This window comes from Neomonachus schauinslandi, chromosome 1 (genome assembly GCF_002201575.2).
Source record: "Neomonachus schauinslandi chromosome 1, ASM220157v2, whole genome shotgun sequence".
Taxonomy (NCBI): Eukaryota; Metazoa; Chordata; class Mammalia; order Carnivora; family Phocidae; genus Neomonachus; species Neomonachus schauinslandi.
The window spans coordinates 97,480,110-97,500,792 of record NC_058403.1 but is presented as its reverse complement, the minus strand read 5'-3'; positions in this window follow the sequence as shown (position 1 = coordinate 97,500,792).

The following is a 20,683-nucleotide window of genomic DNA, read 5'->3' as shown; positions in this document are numbered from 1 at the left end:
GAGGCGGGTAGGGGGATGGACTAAATAGGTGATAGGCATTAAGGAGGGCATTTGTTGGGATAAGTACTAGGTGTTACATGTAAGTGATGATTCACTAAATTCTATTCCTGAAACCAATACTATACTATATGTTAACTACCTTGAATTAAATTTAAAAAAAAGAAAAATAAGTATTTTTTATTTTGCCTTCACCTATTCCTCATCCAACAGTTATGTAGATCTGACTTTTTGACTTTTATTATTTTCTTTCTCTCTAAAGAATTTCTTTTAATATTTCTTGCAAGTTGTGTCTATTTCGACATATTCCTTCAAATCGTGTTTGTCTGAGAAAGCATTTCTCCTTCACTCTTGAAAGACAATTTTTGCTTGGAACAAAATTCTAGGTTGGCAATTTCTTCTCTTTCAACACTTTAAATATTTCACTCTACTCTCTTTTCACTTACACTCTTTCTGAGAAGTTGGATGTAATTCCTATCTTTGCTTCTATATAAGTAATTTGTTTTTAAACTATGGCTTCTTCCAGCATGTGTGTGTGTGTGCATGTATATTTTTTTCTCTTAGTTTTCTATAGTTGGAAAATGATATTCATGGATGTGGGGTTTTTTTTGAGGATTTATTATACACAAAGTTTTATGACCTTCCTGGATCTATGGTTCAGTACCTGACATTAATTTGGGGAAACTCTCAGCCATTATTGTTTCAAAGATTTCTTGTGTTCTTTCTTTTTTCTCCTTCTGGAATACCCATTATGAGTATGTTACTCCTCTGTAGTTTTCCTACAGTCCTTGAATATTCTGTTCTATTTTTTTTCACACTCTTTTTGTTTTTCAGTTTGAGTAGTTTCTATTAGGATATCCTCAAGCTAAGAGATTCTTGCCTGGGCCACTTACCATCTACCAACAAACCCATCAAAGACATTCTTCATTTGGTTACATGGTTTTTCATCTCTAGAACTTATTTTTGGTTCTTTTTAGGCTACCCATCTCTTTTCTAAAATTATCTGTATGTTTTTGCATGCTTTCTGCTTTACCCATTGGAGACATAGCTTTCTAATATTTTTGTTATATTCCAGGTCTGATAGTTCCAACATTCCTGCCATATCTGATTCAGGTTCTGATGCTCTATTTCTTCAAACTGTTTTTTTTTTTTTTTGGCTTTTAGTAATTCTTGTAATTTTTTTCTTGACAGCTGGATATGAAGCACTTAGTATAAATAAAACACTACTGTAAACAGTCCTTTATTAACCTTTTGGTAATGTATAGGGAGAAGGATAGAATTCTACAGTGCTATGAGAAGGCCTCAATCTTTTAGTGCTTCTAGACTATGAACTTCACACATGCTCTTAGTTTTTTAGCTTCTCTACCTTAGATGGGACAAAATAGGCAAAGGCCAAGCTCCTGGAAGTAAAACTCAAAAAAGTGTGAGAGCCCTTGATGACTGGGCCCCCAGTTTTTATCTCTCAGACTAGTCCACATTGAGCTCCCATCAATTCATCAGTTGTGGTTGAGGTTTCCATACCTTGGCACTGGTTCCCATAGAGCTTTGCGCTTAATTAGCAAATTCCAGCAACTTACATGGCTGACTAAAAACTACATTTTCTTTCTAAATATTGTTTTTCATCAACCTCCATATTACTATAATAATAAAATAGAGAGTATATCAAGGGTTGAGGGTGATAGGAGAAAATGTAGTGAGATCATTCTCTCTGGCAATACTGTGCTACATTCTTAGAGAAATGATATTCCCCTCATTAATGCAAGGTTGCTAATACATCTGGGAAGTGTGATGAAATTGTCATGGGTATGACATTTACTTTGAATATCTTTACTGAAACTTTCAAAATAAGGTAAAAAATGTACACTTGAAGCTGCTTAAGCGAACCATCAGGTTTTATTTATTCTTGTTCTAAAAAAAAAAAAAGTATGGAGAATACTTGTAACTTGATTTAACTTTTCTTTTACCATTTAGAATAAGAATCAAGTCCCACACTACAATATAACCAATCAAAGTATCCCTTTTTAAATATAAACATGTTTTAAAATAAGAAATACACAAAGAGTGACTTTCTGTGTCTTTCATTTTGTCATCTTTTCTCCCAAAGGCCTAAAGAAACAATTTTATTTGTGTTATTTTAATTCATTAAAAATTTATTTTTCTCACTTAAGTGGCTAAGATTATATGATCCAGGCAATTGCAGCAGATTCTGACACACTATTTGTAAAAAAAAAAAGTAAAAATAAGTGTAAAAAAACCCTCAAAACAAAAACCAGTCATGATTTAAGGAAGCAATACTGATCAAAACCTATGACGATATAATTTAAGAAGTGAAGTGCTTGGAAAATAAAATAGGATAGGATCTGATTATCATAGGCCATCATAATCCTATAGACTTTAAGGATGAATCTTCATTTTGCAGATGGTTTTTGTTTGCTTGCTTTTTGTTTTCCTGTTTTAATACTTTCTCCTCTTAATTTCTGGTGTCTGATGATGTGCTATATTTTAAAAAAATAAGAAATCGACTGACTCTTATTTTCTATATATTTTGTAATTTTAACTACAATGGAATGACATCGAGGTGTTTTGGGTTTGGAGTTTTAGCCAATTAAATGTTTTGTCTATTAATTTGAATTTGATTTATTTAAATTATTTTAATTAAAATGTTTAAGATAAGGAACATTAAATAGTATCTAACTTACCATTTGGTTATTTTTTTTTTAATTTATATTTCCACCCTTCATACTGGAGAGCCCCATATATATCACATAGAAATAAATCAATAAATTTTAGATAAAGTTAATTAATAAACTCTACAAAACCCCAAAGAAGAAAATAATACATTCTCTCTGCTGTTAGAAATGTTATCCTGCCAAAGCCTGTAAGAAGAAATTTATTTCTCTCCTTTAGCTTATTAAAGTTGGACAGACTGCTATCTGTAAGAAATGTAAGTTAACATTTTTAGAAATAAATTCACTTCACCTTATTTACAAGAATTTTATTCTGTATAAACAGTGTTGATATTTAAATCTTACTACTTAGAGCTCAAGTTTGATGTTCTGTTATGAAGACTTTTTTTTTAACTTTTCCACACCTCTTTTCTTACCTTAACTGTTAGCAATTTCTATTATTTCTGAAACTCCATATGGTACCTTACTTTCTCTCATGTCTTTATTTTCTAATTTGTTTTATAAATATTTGCATATAGTTGCCAATAGTCTTACTAAGAATCCTTCAGTGTTCTAAACCACTTAGAATATGGCCTCATACTAGTTAGCTGTGGCCCATCAAATAGTGAATACTCAGTAAATATCACTGAATACATTAGCAAGTGGCCCTATTTATTTATGTACAAATCTCTCAGTGATAACAAAAGAACTTAAGAGAGCTTATATAAATCTATGAAACATCATAGAATATAGTATTTATAATCAGTGAATGGCAACAAGACAATAAATATAATTAGAAGAAATCAGGATTGATGATAATGACACAATTCCCTGAATATTTAAGATCAATGACCATAAAATTTGTTCTATGCTCTCCTGTAACCTATGCCAAATGAAAGTCAGAATCATTTATGTAATTTCCAGTGTTCATTAGCTAAAATAAAGCCTTCTGTTCAGGAAGTTTACACCAATTTCCTATACTTAGAGTGTACATATATTTATTTCAGGTACATTTTTTTTGTATAGGACTTAAATAATCAAAATCACATCATATTGTTTAGATTTTCTAAGGCAATGAGTTTCGTTGGTTTGTTTTTTTCTACCGCTCCTCAGTATAAGCCTAATGAAAAAAATGAAAAGTAAGTTTAATATAGTTAATCTTAAACCATAAATAATTTAAAAACAGCATGGCATTTCAAGACTAAATTTTTGCTTATCTGGCTTAATTCAAGTATATTTTAGAATGCCTAACTTTCCTGTTTTCAATTTTTAATCCAACTACACCTTTTGATATATACTGACACCCCAAACCACCCATGTGTTAGAATCTATACCTCTGGACATCACTAGGTGAAAAAAATATTCTGAGCAATCATAAACTGAGATACCAAATATCTCATAAAATGAGATACCATGCTGTTGCACAAACATGGCTTTACTAACAAAAATAACAATGCTGCTTAAACTAAATTGAAAGTTATTGTCCAGTAACATTTGGTATCTCAGTTTATGATTGCTCAGAATTTTTTTCTTTTTTTACCTAGTGATGTCCACAGGTGTAGATTCTAATACATGGGTGGTTTGGGGTGTCAGTATATATCAAAAGGTGTAGTTGGATTAAAAATTGAAAACAGGAAATTTAGGCATTCTAAAATATATATTTGGATTAAGCCAGATAAGCAAAAATTTAGTCTTGAAATGCCATGCTGTTTTTAAGTTATTTATGGATTAAGATTAATTATATTAAACTTACTTTTCATTTTTTCATTAGAGGGTAGAGGGATGGGTTAGCCTGGTGATGGGTATTAAAGAGGGCACATTCTGCATGGAGCCCTGGGTGTTATACGCAAACAATGAATCATGGAACACAACATCAAAAACTAATGATGTAATGTGTGGTAATTAACATAACATAATAAAAAAAAATTTACCCATACTTTTAAATAAAAATAGTGGAAAATGGAAAAAAAAAGAGAGAAAGTTCTCTTATTAGTGACAACAAAGTATAAGTTTCCTATAATTAGGACATCCTTAGGTGTGATTAAAGTTGCAAAGATTTCCCTCAATCTGATGGTTGATGAATTTAAGTAAAACAATTGTGTTTTCAAATGTGAATATGTACAAAATCCCAGTAATAAATGGTACTGAATCTAAAAAAGCAAAATGTAATTTGGGGTCATTTAAAATGTTTTTAACTCTCTGGAAATAGAAATCATTAAGACCAGAAAATTGGCTTTAGTACACATTATCAGGACTACATTTTTAGTATTAAAATAGGATGCTCTCTATATTTACTAAAATGAAAAATCTGTATACATTCTCAGAGTATCAATGCCTCACTAAATTGACCACTTGATAAGAATTAATTGGCAATGACATTGGTTACACTCCCCAAGAAGCACCTCCATTATTGTTTTCTGTTGTATGTATTTGAATGGTCAGCTGAAAGATGGTACTTTGATACCTTCCTGCAAGCATAAAGGAGCTGACAAGAATATACCTGAATTCCACTCTCCTGTACATTTCTTGCTTTTTCATCTCAGAAGTGAAGTGTAGGTAGGGTGGAGTGGCAATAATTCAACCATATATAGCCCAAGAAATTTCATGTGTATGTGTGTGGATGTGTGTGTGTTTAAAAAAAAAAAATGCAAGTACTTAGGCTCTAAATCTAGACTTTTCTTCTACCTAGCAATATTCTTTATTTTCTTTTAAAACAGACATTTTGGGAGAATATGAGGAAAGGATGCTAGAAAACAAATTGATTAGAATATATATGTATATATTCAGTTTATTATAAGATAGGAAAGATGCCTAAAATATCACATAGTCAAGTATCTTCATTATGAGAAAGTAATATTGAGAATTTGTGTTAAATTAGAAAATAGTCAAAGCTATTAATAGACATAAAAAATAAATATATATGTATATATATTAGTTCCTTAATCTTAAAATTATTTCTGCAACGTAAAAATAATTAATCATGAATAAAATGTGATTATATCAATCTTCATGATATCCACATTTCAAAGACACAACTTGTCTTATGAACAAGCACTGAATATAAATATGGTGTCTAATCATAATTAACTACTAAATAAGAATCCATAAGAAGATGGAATCATCTGGGAGTCTGGGTGGCTCAGTCCATTAAGCAGTCTGCTTTCAGCTTAGGTCATGAGCTCAGGGTCCTGGGATCGAGCCCTATGTTAGGCTCCCTGCTCAGTGGGAGCCTACTTCTCCCTCTCCCTCCACCCCTCTTCTCGGCTTGTGCTCTTTTGTGCTCTCTCTCTCTCAAATGAATAAATAAAATCTTAAAAAAAAAAGAAGATGGAATCATCTGCATTCAATATAGCTTTTCATCAGAAATTGGTATACAAACAAATACATTTATTTTCAATTATAATTCAGGGTCATGAAACCAATACATTCCCTGTAGTTTCAAGATTGTCTTGTACTTTTTTAGAAAGTGGACATTACTAAAAAATAAACATAATTTTCTGTTCCTCAAAGATTTCCTACACTAAAGAGATACTAAAGAGATATTTTGGGGGAAAAATCATGTTAGAAAAAAAATGCACCTACCTGATCTATAAATAAAGTATTTATTTGTACTAGTATATTAGTTAAAATATAATTAGATATTCATCTTTGTTTTCCAAATAGAATTTTGAGGAGTCACAATATTCACTTTCTGAAAGTGGACTCTTCATATTTTTCATGACTGTCAAGGCAATATTGAGCTAGATCTTAAAAGTTAGAACAGCAAAAAAATAGTATGGTTTATACACTTTCAATATTACTTTGGAGCTCTGTTCTTTCTCAACATCCCTTCCCTCAGAGAACTCATCCTTCAATTGTCAACTCTATACTGAAAACTGCTAAATTTGTTTTTCTAGTTTATCTTTTCACCAAAACTACAGTGTGCCTTTCTACTGTACATTTTTTTCTTGTTTCATCTTCTCACCTAAACTGCAATATGCCTTACATTCTACTGTACATTTTTACTTGAATGACTTCATCCTTCAAAGTCAAATTAAATTCAGAATTTTTCCTGCCAAATTTCTCCTAAAATGTTTCAAGATATTTTAGTGTCACCATTTCTATTGTAACCATCCTCAAAATCTACCCATCATCTTTCATGCTTCAGTTCTTGCATGAAGCATTTTGATCATCTCAGCTCTAAAGGCTTTTTCTTTTATCAGAATTTCTATAAACTTCAAAAAATACATTTAAGAGTAGGTACAGCCACTCTGGAAAACAGTATGGAGGTTCCTCAAAAAGTTGAAAATAGAACTACCATATGATCCAGCAATTGCACTACTGGGTGTTTACCCCAAAGATACAAAAATAGGGATCAGAAAGGGTACGTGCACCCCAATGTTTATAGCAGCAATGTACACAATAGCCGAACTATGGAAAGAGCCGAGATGTCCATCGACAGATGAATGGTTAAAGAAGATGTGGTGTATATATATATATATATATACATACATACACAATGGAATATTATGCAGCCATCAAAAGTAATGAAATCTTGCCATTCACAACGACGTGGATAGAACTGGAGGGTATTATGCTGAGCAAAATAAGTGAAACAGAGAAAGACATGTATCATACGACCTCACTGATATGAGGAATTCTTAATCTCAGGAAACAAACTGAGGGTTGCTGGAGTGGTGGGGGGTGGGAGGGATGTGGTGGCTGGGTGATAGACATTGGGGAAGGTATGTGCTATGGTAAGCGCTGTGAATTGTGTAAGACTGTTGAATCACAGACCTGTACCTCTTAAACAAATAATACATTATATGTTTAAAAAAAAGAAGAAGAAGAAGATAGCAGGAAGGGAAAAATGAAGGGGGAGGTATCTAGAACCCTCAGTTTGTTTCTCAGAGTCCATAGTCCAGAGTCTCCGGGGAGACGAACCATGAGAGACTATGGACTCTGAGAAACAAACTGAGGGTTCTAGAGGGGAGGGGAGTGGGGGGATGGGTTAGCCTGGTGATGGGTATTAAAGAGGTCACGTACTGAATGGAACACTGGGTGTTATACACAAACAATGAATCATGGAACACTACATCAAAAACTAATAATGTAATGTATGGTGATTAACATAATATAATTTAAAAAAGTAGATAGATCTTGTTTTGCTCCCTATTGATTTCAGGTGTGTGGGACATAGCTATCAATAATATGTGCTGAGAGTCACTTGGGTGGCTCACTTGGTTAAGTATCTGCCTTCAATTCAGGCCATGATCTCAGGGTTCTGGGATTGAGTCCCGAGTTGGGCTCCCTGCTCAATGGGGAGTCCGCTTCTCCTTCTCCCTCTGCATCTCCCCCTCACTTGCTCTCTCTCTCTCAAATAAATAAAATCTTTAAAAAATAATATGCGCTGATAGATTTACCTAGATTGTCTTCAAACCTTACCAAACCTTGCTAATAGAATCTATAATTACCATTTTACAGATGGCTCATTGAGACTGAGAATAATGTTTATGCCAAAAATCACAAAGCAAGATTTGGGTTTAATTCTACACTGATTTGTAATTTGAAGAATTTTATAGATCAAACGTTTTCTCCTAATATATCAAAGAACACTTTATTTTTCCTTAAGTGCTACTCCACTCTGAAAATAGAGCAGAATTAAATTAACTGTGAATTGACCAGTAAGTTAATGAACATGACTCTAGCAAAACTGAAACTAGGCTATTTGATGAGAAGTAAAGCAACACCAGCTTGCAGGGATAATAAAATCATTGTGCATATATGACTATAATGAGTTATTTATAGTCACAATTAAAACCTACTGAATCATATAGATAATATTCACAGAACAATAAAACCTAAAATCAAAAGATAGTTTTCCAAATATTAACACGTGAAAAGTATATAACACAAAATACTGGAGATAGTATTTGAAAAGGATGTCATGATGAATTTTGAATTGTGTATAATACCTAATTTATTTTTTTGATGTTATCATTTTAGCAGAGCATCAAGCTTGGGAAACACTGAAGGTCCTTCAATATAGTCTTGATCATAAATCTATATTGGCTAAAAAAAAAAATCATAGTATTAACATCTCAAAACCCTTCCTATTGAAGGGAAAAACCCCAAGACATGAAATATAAGGATTGTGCCTTAGGACAGAGGGGAGCAGAGAGTCTCTTTCCCTGCTCTTAGCAGCTACTTGAACTAACAGAGATGATTCACTGGGAAGCAGTAGAGTTGTGGGTCTAACAGTGCTGACAGCATCCTAAGCAGATAATTCTTAGGCTTTATTCATGGCTGTTTCCTAGCATTGCTTAGCATCCTTTGGTTTTCCACCCTTTTCCTGAACTTCCAATTGATATTAAGAGCCAAAGTTTGCACTTGATTAAGCAGTTATACAAAAATTAGGCTAATAATCTTAGTAAGCATCCATATATCCTGAATATAAAAAATTAAGAAAATAATCACTAGAATCTCCTCAAAATATTAGACAATGAAAAGTCATTTAATCCATATGATGATAACCAAAATGTGCTCTAACTTCTCAAAGTGTCTTCAGAAAAACCAATAGAAAATGTTACATGATTAGCATTTATTATGTATTAATTTATATTGATAATACTTTAAATTGGTAATCCATATAGGAAACCAATCCCCTACTCAACTAATCCCCTACTGTCCTTAATTAAACAGGACAGTCTATTCTCAGGCCATTTCCAGTGACTGTTTCCAGTTGCCTCAGCAACTTTAGATACTAAAAGCTCACTTTGAGACAATTAAGCCATAATGGGGAAAAGAGACCTTGAACAGTTTTGGCTTTTAACCTCCTAGGGCACCAGAAGCTGAGAGCAGCATCAGTCCGTACAAATATCCTTCTGTTGAGGAGAAGGTTTACCAATAATAAAAACTACACTTCAGTATCAAGTTTCAGGAATTTGGAAGGATTACCAGATCCACATACAGCTCATTTCATACCATTGCCATGTCCTTTCAGTTTGTTTCTCAATCCCCTGCATCCTTTAATTTTTCTACATAAAAGTATATAGTTTTTTTTTCTTAAGTCCTTAAAATAGAACTTTTGAAAATTAGCCTCAGAATATAGACAGCTATTTACAAATTTGTCTCTCAAGCTAGATCACAACTTAATTTGAGAGTGAGAATTACATACTAATGTGGACTAATTACCTTTCTGTTTCTAAAGTGTTATACATTATGAACACTCAAAAGAAGTGGGTTGAAGTTACCCACATCTTTTAAACTAAATCTACTGATAAAAACTTTCAAGGCAGAGGATGATAGGGAAAAAGAGGGAAAAAAATGAAACAAGATGAAACCAGAGAGGAAGACAAACCGTAAGAGACTCTTAATCTTAAGAAACAAACTGAGGGTTGCTAGAGGGGAGGGGGTTAGCAGATGGGGTGGCTGGGTGATGGACACTGGGGAGGGTATGTGTTGTAATGAGCATTGTGTGTTGTGTAAGACTGATGAATCACAGACCTGTACCCCTGAAACAAATAATACATTATATGTTAATTAAAAAATAAAATAATAAATAAATAAATAATAAAAAAGTAGATGGAAGGTAAAAATGTATTAAAATTAACTTTAAATTAAAGAAATACAATAACTAAAATGTCAAGTGACTTTATCATAATACTAATGACACCTCAATATAATTACCAATTTAGTTCCATCGTCAATTAGAATCTAATTGTTCACTTATTTAATTTCTGATGAATTAGAATCTCTATGTGACATCATATCTGTCTTATTCTTTGTGGTACTCCTCAATAACAGAACACATTATATAAAGATTTTAAAATTAATGATAAAATCACTCTTATTCAACAGAGCAATTGTATTTTCATTAAAGTGTGTGTGTGTGTGTGTGTTGGATATTTATCTTTGGTTTTATATTCCCAGTCAAAACCTAGCTCAGTTCCTTTCTTTCTTTTTTTATAATTGAAGTATAATTAACATACAGGGTTATATTAGTTTCAGGTATAAAATATAATGATTCAACAATTCTACACATTACTCAATGTTCAACAAAATAAGTGTATTCTTAATCCCCTTTATCTATTTCACCCATCACCCTACTCACCTCTCCTCTGGCAACCATCAGTGTGATCTCTGTATTTAAGAGTCTTTTTTTTTGGTTTGTCTCCATTTCCTTTGCTTGTTTTGTTTCTGAAATCCCACATATAAGTTAATTCATATGGTATTTATCTTCCTCTGTCTTACTTATTTCACTTAACATTATACTGTCTAGGACATCCATGCTGTTGCATATGGCTAAATCACATTCTTTTTATGGATTAGTAATATTCTATGGGATGTGTGTGTGTATTCTTCATTCATCTAGGGATAGACACTTGGGTTGCTTCCATTCTTGGCTACTGTAAATAATGCTGCAATAAACATAGGGGTGTGTATATCTTTTCAAAATATTAGTGTTTTTATTTTCTTTGGGTATATAGTGGAATTACTGGATCTTATGGTACAATACAGTATTAATATGCTTAATACAAAATTCAACTGAATACTTCCTTTAGATATACAGAGAAATAAAATGTAAAATAAAAATGTTTTTAAAATATTTTTATGTTAATTTTATCAGAGAGCTATGAAAAATTATCTCTTCATTCTGCTTTATGGTATACAATGTTATTTTGATGGGACTAGGGAATTCAAGGTGCATAATAGAAGAAACAATTATTTACTGTTTATCATATCTCACTTAATTTTAAACTATTATTCAATAGTTTTGTTTCATTTCTAAAAATTAAAACAATTTTCTATTTCAGTCTTGAAAAACAAGAAAATCACTAGGGTCCACAATTATATTTGAAGAAAAAATGGTTGAAAACTTCTCAACATTAAGGAAAGAAATAGATAACCAGGTAACCAAGTTCAAGATTCCCAATGGCCTCCAAGTAAAATGATCTGCAAAATTTCACACAGAAATACATCATAATGAAATTGTCAAAATTCAAAGACAAAGAGAAAATTTTGAAAGCAGCAAGGAAAAAAGTAACTTCACATTCATGGGAGCCCTCATAAGACTAACAGCAGTTTCTAAGCAGAAATCTTGCCAGTCAGAATGATATATTTAATGTGTTGAAAGAAAAAAATAAAATAAACTGTACTTCAAAATTAAGAAGAACTAAAGGCTTTCCAGATAAGTAAAAGTGGAAGTTCATTGTTACCTGATTGGCCTTACAAAGAAGGTTAGAGGAAGTCCTTCAAGTAGGAGGGGGGGGTGGGAAAGGACACTAGAAAACAACATAATAGCATAAGAGAGTATACAGCTTGCTGGTAAAGATAAACAAAGACAAATAGAACTGTAATACTTTGGCAGTGGTATATAAGTGCGTTTAATTCTGGCACAGGTTGGTATAAAAATAACTAGAACATTAAAAATACGATACTGCGAAGACGGAAGACATCCTATGTCCATGAATTGAAAGACTTAACATGTTTAAATTGTCCATATTATTCAAGGTGATCTTCAGATTCAATGAAATACGATCAGTCCCAGAGGCAGTTTTCTGCATAAATGGGCAAAACAATCAAAAAGCCTATACAGAACAAAAGACACCAAATAGAAAACAAAATTGAGAAAGAAAATCAAAGCTAGAGTTTTCAAATAACCTGACACAAGTCAAACTCTATTATTTTGGACAAATGCTAGACTGTTAATGTTTCTTCTAAGTCTGTAATATTACTAAAATCAGTATACATAAGAACAAAGTTTCATAAGTGAAATTACAATTCTAAATAAGAAATATCAAATTGTGTTCTATGCCTTCCTTTAATACCATGTGTGTTCGCTAAGCTTTATTTTAATTTGCCATATGTTTAAGTAAAGTGATATAGATATGATGAGAACAAAATACACGCTTACAAGTCACAACATTTTCCTTTTCATTAATAACTTAGGAATAACAGGTAAAAAACAGTTGATCTATTGGTTAATTATTGTCAAAAAGCTTAACTTACTATTAAGTTATGCCGAAATGAAAATATTTGACATTTGACATGTTTTGGATTCCAATGTCAATGCATTTAACTGCTTCAGGAAACATTTTGCTGCTAACCTCTTTCTCCCAAACCATAGATTAAGTACAGTTAACAATCAAATATCTTCAAGGGTTCACTTATATTTGAAGTAAAATAAAAATTAATACAAATGTTTATGTCAAAATCATTTCTTTACTACTTTAAAATTCATAATCCTGGTTCTTAGAAAAGTACTGATTCCAATTCTTGAGAAGTTTTGTTGGAGTAATAAACTCAATGAAAAGTAACTACTGAAGTCCTCATCAAATCAAAAGTAGAATATTTCTCCATTTGGCAAGGGTATGTCAGTTCCTTTATTATTAGGCCTGTTCTTCCGCTTCCTTCACATATGGAATTCACCTGTGTATAACACAGACTATCATCTTTTCACAGTTATTTGAGACTTCAAATAGAAATTAATGAATCCAGACTTTCAGGAGGTTCATGTGAGAATATTTATTAAGCCTCTATTGTGTATTAGACACTTTACTAGAAATTTACATGAATCACTTGACACCCTCTGATTTGGGCTGTATTATTATCTCCAAATTACGGAAATCAAAATTTATGTTAGAGAGATTAAGTAAATTAGACCTATAATTTGTTACATATGCACTTTCCTAATCTGCTATGCTATTTGTATTAGCTAGACCAATGACTCTATAATATTTAATTTCAAGACCCCTTTACCTTCTTAAAAGATACTGAAGTTCCCAATGAGCTTTTGATTATGTGGATTTTATCTATGAATACTTAACACATTTGATAGAAAAAATGAGAATTAAAAATATTAAGTCATTTAAAAATATTGGTAATAATTCATCACATGTAAACATAAAAATATTTTCTGGAAAAATATATTGTACAAAACAAAAAATAATAAGGGAAGTGACATTGTTTTACATTTTTTTGCAAGTCTCTTTAATGTTCAGTTTAACAAAAGATAGTTGTATTCTCATTTCTGCCTTGGCTTTCAACCTGTTATGTTATTACCTTTTTCATACACTTGTGAGAAATTAGAAAGGCTTATAATATATTTGTATTATTATAACAAGTTTTGAATTTATGGAGTCCTTGATTGGTCACCCTTGCAGAACCACTGTACTAACATATCATAAATACCTAGGGTACATCTACCTGTCACAGATCATTTAAATTTATTCCATTATTATAAAAAGACACTGAAAAATATACTTTAAAAATAGTTTATAAACAGAATTTTTCACCAAGAAATTATGCAGTTTTCAAAATGTCTGACACGTGGTGATCTTTTAATAAAATCAGTTAATATTTTATTATCAATATTAACATACTGTCTTTACATTGTCTTTATCTGTTCTTATGTTTCCCTTACATGTCCTTAGTATGATCATAAAATATGGCTTTAGGAATAAAGCCGAAGGAAGCTATTTAATGATGAATGTACATATCACATTTTCTTTCATACTGCAGACATTTGTTACATAATAAGCCCTGTGCTAGCGTGTCAGAGGTAACAATAGATCCAAGCCTGTTAAAAGATATTAACAAACATTTCCCAGAAAGTTGGGGAAAAAAATACACCTAACTAGCTAAAAGTGTCTGATGGAAATAGAGAGGAAAGAAATTTCTATGTCATACCAACCTGTTAAAAAGTGAAATACTGTGCTAGTTATAAACTATGTATTTCTGATAATGACCAATAGATTTGACCAAACTTTTTACTAATGCCAAATGGGAAACATGCATTAGTTATGGAGAAAAAAAATACTTTTTTTTTGTTCTTCAACATTGAAGGAATGGAAACACTAAAGACAACTATTGCAATAGTCTAAAACCACTAACTAGGCTCTGATTTAATTATAACTGACAGGACATTGTTCATAGGAATGAAACCTTTTTAAAAGGATAATGTGTTTTCTCCTTTTTCTATTGATTTTATATGAAAAAAATTCAAGTATTTCCATTTATAATTCAGAAAAGTGTGTCTAGGAGAAAAATGTATAAATGTAATTGTTGGTACACTATAATACAATGAAATATTTTAAATTCATGTATTTTTGATAAAATACAGCACTGAAAGACAATTTTATAATAACTAATTTCCTACAAGAAGGATATAACCATAAAATACAGATTAACAACATAAAGTTCACTGTGATAAGAAAATCAACAACCCAAAGTGCACTGTGATAAGAAGATCAAAGTGCACACTCATTTTCCTCCATTAAATTATCTGTTTTGTAGCAATTGTATTTAATGAAGACATTTTACCTCCAGAAACCCAAACATGTTCTCACAGGGATAGACCACATTCTGGACCATACGACATACCTTTACAAATTTAAAGCACACACACACACACACAAATACAGTGCTCTCAAAAACCATGGAATTAAACCTGAAATTAGTAACAGAAAGATGTAAATCACAAATATTTAGAGATGAAACAACATACTGCTAAATAATGCATAGGTCAATGAAGACATCTCAGGAGAAATTTTAAAACATTTCAACTAAATGAAAATGAAAATACAACTTATCAAAATTTGTGGCATGAAGTGAAAGTACTGCTTAGAGGAAAATTTACAGCACTGAATCCATATATTAGAAAAGAGGAAAGATTGGGCCCCTGAGTGGCTCAGTCATTAAGCATCTGCCTTCAGCTCAGGTCATGATCCCAGGGTCTTGGGATCGAGTCCCACATCAGGCTCCCTGCTTGGGGAGCTCTCCCTCTGTCTCCCTCTGCCACTCTCCCTCTGCCACTCCCCCTGCTTGTGTTCTTGCTCTCACTTTCTCTCTCTCTGTCAAATAATTAAATAAAATCTTTTAAAAATTTTTTTAGAAAAGAAAAAAAAAGAAAAGAGGAAAGATTAAATAATCTAAACTCCCACCTTAGGAAACTAGAAACAGAAGAGCAAATTAATTCTAAAGTAAGCAGAAGAGAAATAATAAAAATTTTAAAAGGATTCAAGAAATTGAATACAGAAATTAATAGAGAAAATCAATAAAACAAATACTATATTCATTTTTTTAAGTTGTCATTTTCTTGGTTTCAAAGTTAGCCTCAGGACACAAAAGAATGCAAAAGAAGCAGAATAAATAAAGAAGGATATAGGGAAGTATAAATTTAAATTATATCTTTTCTTACATGTGTTTTGTTGTGATAAATAGCATCTAAATTTATTTCCTACATTAAGCAAAAAATACATTTGCATTTAATCAGATTAAATTCATTTTGAGTATTTTGTTAGTCATTTTGAGCAATAAGGGGGGGGGTGCATCCTATTTGTTTGGAAAAAAAAATATGTTCTATTATTACAAAATCAACACTCAAGTAAATGCCAACAAGCTTAAGTGAATTGTTTGACATGTCATGAGCCTACATTTTCTCCTTCAAGATCACTAATAGCAATAGAAATTTAAGAAATTGGGCACCTGGGTGGCTCAGTTGGTTAAGCGACTGCCTTCGGCTCAGGTCATGATCCTGGAGTCCCGGGATCGAGTCCCGCATCGGGCTCCCTGCTCGGCAGGGAGTCTGCTTCTCCCTCTGACCCTCCCCCCTCTCATGTGCTCTCTCTCATTCTCTCTCTCTGAAATAAATAAATAGAATCTTTAAAAAAAAAAGAAATTTAAGAAATTTAAGGAAAACAGCCAAAACAAGATAAATCTGTGAAGGCAAATAACTAAGAGTCATGTCAAATGACAGTAGTCAAAACATAAATAAAATGATCAGAAATCAATACAATTATTTAACCACTGAAGATGTACGTTATATACATACATTTTGTATTATAAAAAATAATATATTGATTGAAATAAAATTAAGCACTTGAAATAGTTTGGATATTTCAGGTCACATTATGAAGTTACCTTTCTCTTAAGGAAAAAAGAAATCTACATTTAAAAAATTTTCCACAAGATATAACTTCAAGGAATAAAATTACTTTAAAGTGATAACAATATATTCAGTGAGTTATTTTAACAAATTGTTGAAGTAAAGTAAAACATCTGGTATTGTGAAATGAAAATAGTTTCTAGTGGAGGAGAGAAAAAGAAAGAGAGCCCTCATAAAGGCTTTATATAAAACAATTTTGTCTTTTTTTGCTATTATTTTATCTTGTCCTCAAAAAATGAAATGAACCATTGTTCTAGAGTAACAGGTGTTCAATGTACAATGTACACAGTCAGTGAAAGAGCCAGGGATTTTTTTATCTCCAAAGGCCATGCTCATAGCATTAAAGCATGAATAACTTTGGATCCTAGCCAATGTTATATTTTAAGCAGTACATAATATGTTCATGCACAATGTTGGCATGAATAAACTCCTTAGCACTATCTGAATTACCTGGGTGAAGTCCCAGAGTTCATCAGGTCATTTGTATTTACAAAGATACTAGCTTGATTGTGAGAGTGTACGTGCAGGAATCACGTTACAATAGAGACCAGTTTCCAATAAGTTGCTTTGTCAACTAAAACATATTTCATCTCTTTCTCAACCATGGAGATTAGATATGTGGGAAGGAGGTGACAGGTTTTGAATTAAGGATGCACACAAAAGATAACTATTGTTTCATATCCAGTACAGTCTAAGACTTCCTACCCACCTCCAGAAATTCTAAGTTAATCTTTACTTAGACAAGCCTGTGAATTTCCGAATACCAGCTATTAATCTTTATTTTAAGGATTGATTCATCCTAAGTAGGAGATGATTATATATGTGCTTGTAGCATCTTTCAAAGATTTTTCATAGACAGGTGTTTCTGTCTTGCTGACTCTATTTCTTTACCCTTTCTCTTTACCCCTAATCATTACCTAAATCTTGCTTATGGAAGTTCAATAAAATAAACATTTAGCTAAATAATTAAATATGGTCAAACCATCCATTACTGCTTCCAAGGCAATTCAAGGGCTTACAAAATATTACATCTCCCTGACATGTGCTAAATACAGATAACAGAAGGTAGATAATTTTTTAAATACTTCATAAAATACTATTAAAAAACACAAACATTTTGGGGCATTAAATTTTGTGTTTCAAATCTGTGGGGAACTGAAAGTTATTCAGGAAATAGTGTTAGAAAAAGAGGATAATCCTCTGGAGAAAAAAAAAATGTTGGATTTTTACTTCACCCCTACTCCAAAATCAGTTCCAGATGAATGGAAATTTTAACATAAAAAAAGAAACATAAAAGTACTAGAAGAAAATGAGAAATTCTCTCATTCATTCTCTTCTACTTTTAAAAATTACAAAAATGAGTAGGAAATGCATCTAAGTATATTTCAAAACTCAGAAGCTATAATGAGAAAATATTGATAATCAAATACATAAAAATATAACTGATCTTCTTTGTCCAAAACATCCTAAACAAAGAAGATTAAAAGACAAATTGACAACACTTTGGTAATTCATATCAAAGGTTAGTTTCCTTTCTGAAGTTAACAAAATTTCCTACAAAGCAATAAGAAATAGAGCAATGGCCCAATAAAAGAATGGTAAAATACATGAACTGACATCACCTCCCCCAAAAAATGCCTCTTAAAAAATAAACATGCTCAAAATCACTCATCATAAGAGGTATAAAAATTAAAGTTGCCAGATCCTGTTTTGCCCCCGAGCAATAAAATAATTGGATCACACTGTGATGCAGAGTGTTAAGGAAACAGTCCTTCTCATATGTGCAGCTGGGTAGGAAACTGGTAACAGCTTGGGGAACAGCAATTTGGGGACTATCTATTCAAATTAAAACTGTATGTTTGTTGACCCAGCAAATACACCCACAAGTGTTTTTTTAATACATGTATAATTGCATACATTCAAATGATATATATTCACTGCAGTTTTGTCTAGAGTAGCATAAAATTGGAACTATAGTTCGTTATTCTATAACTAGTTAAATAACTTATGGTGTTCATATAAAACAGAATATTGTACAGCCATTTAAAAGAAAGGCAGAGTCTCTCATGGTTTGTCTCCCTCTCTGATTTCTTCCCGTTCAGTTTTCCCTCCCTTCCCCTGTGGTCCTCCACGCTATTCCTTATGCTCTACATATGAGTGAAACCATATGATAATTGTCTTTCTCTGCTTGGCTTATTTCACTTAGCATAATCCCCTCCAGTTCCATCCATGTCAATGCAAATGGTGGGTATTCATCCTTTCTGATGGCTGAGTAATATTCCATTGTATATACATACCACATCTTCTTTATCCATTCATCTGTTGAAGGACCTCAGCTCCTTCCACAGTTTGGCTATTGTGGACATTGCTGCCATGAACTTTGGGGTGCATGTGCCCCTTCTTTTCACTACATCTGTATCTTTGGGGTAAATACCTAGTAGTGAAATTGCTGGGTTGTAGGGTAGCTCTATTTTTAACATATTGAGGGACTTCCATACTGTTTTCCAGGAAACAAACTGAGTGTTACAGATCGCAGGGGGGTGGGGGGATGGGGTAACCGAGGGATGGGTATTAAGGAGGGCAGGTGTTGTGATGAGCACTGAGTGTTATATGCAACTAATGAATCATTGAACACTACATGAAAAATTAATGATGTAATATATGTTGGTTAACTGAACATAATAAAAAAATAAAACTGCAAAAAATAAAAAATAAAAGAAGGGCAGATATTTAGTGCCTAGTATGACAGGACCTCCAAGGGAAAAAAGCAAGGAGTAAAATAGTTTGTATAATATGCATCATATACATGTGTTATCATTACTAAACTTGGGGGGGAAAAAACTAGATCTGCTGAAAGTCACACACACACACACACACACACACACACACACACGCCAGGCATTGTTTCTAGAGTCTTCTCCTCCATACTACTACTGAACTTCATGATGCATTCACTTTGGTAGGTTGCTTGGTGTAGAATAAAGAATCAGAATCAAAAGCTCTATATGCAGGTCTCAGCTTTGATATTTATAGAGCATCTAATCCTGGGTGGGTGCCTTAGCCTCTCAGTCTCAGTTTACCTCACACATAAAGCAAAGTAAAATTTTATTTTCATGAAAGATAGTGTGTCACGATAAATTAGATCATGGGCTTTGGGGCCACAGACCGAAGACTAAATTTTTGTCTGTTGTTTCTTCGCTTGGTATCCTTAACACTGAAGCTCAGAAAGGTTAAATGATTTGGTCAGAGACATAAGATTGTTACAGACAGAAAAGACTAGATCTGTTGTCTGATTAATTTTAGTAATCTACTCACAACATCAGAGTACATTCTCAAACAGAATTTCCTTGATAGCAATATAAAAAGATAAGTAAATTTTCTTAAGTCGTTCTTGATCAACATAAATTTTGTAGTTTTTATTATATAATTTAAAAAAATTATTAAATACCTTGGGGCTTTACAGTATGTTGACTTCAGATTTCTTATTAACCTGAATGAAGGGGGAGAAATCGGAGGGGCAGACGAACCATGAGAGACTATGGACTCTGAGAAACAAACTGAAGGTTCTAGAGGGGAGGGGTGTGCGGGGATGGGTTAGCCTGGTGATGGGTATTAAAGAGGGCAGGTTCTGCATGGAGCACTGGGTGTTATACGCAAACAATGAATCATGGAACACTACATCAAAAACTAGTGATGTAATGTATGGTGATTAACGTAACATAATTTTTAAAAAGCAGTAAAAGCTGAAACATGGTATCATTCATTTTTATAATACATCTTTTCCTTCCCCTTTAAATAAAAGTAATATTTAGCAAAATAATTTGAAAATAAAAATATAGGGGCACCTGAGTGGCTCAGTCAGTTAAGCATCTGCCTTCGGCTCAGGTCATGATCCCAGAGTCCTGGGATCAAGCCCCACTTCAGGCTCCCGGCTCAGCAGTGACTCTGCTTCTTCCTCTGCCTCTCCCCTTGCTTGTGCTCTCTCTCACTCGCTCACTCTCTCTCAAACAAATAAAATCTTTTAAAAAAAAGAAAAAAATATATAGCATTTAATTTTGTCTTGGATTCTTGTGGGAAAGTAGGTTTGGAAGTA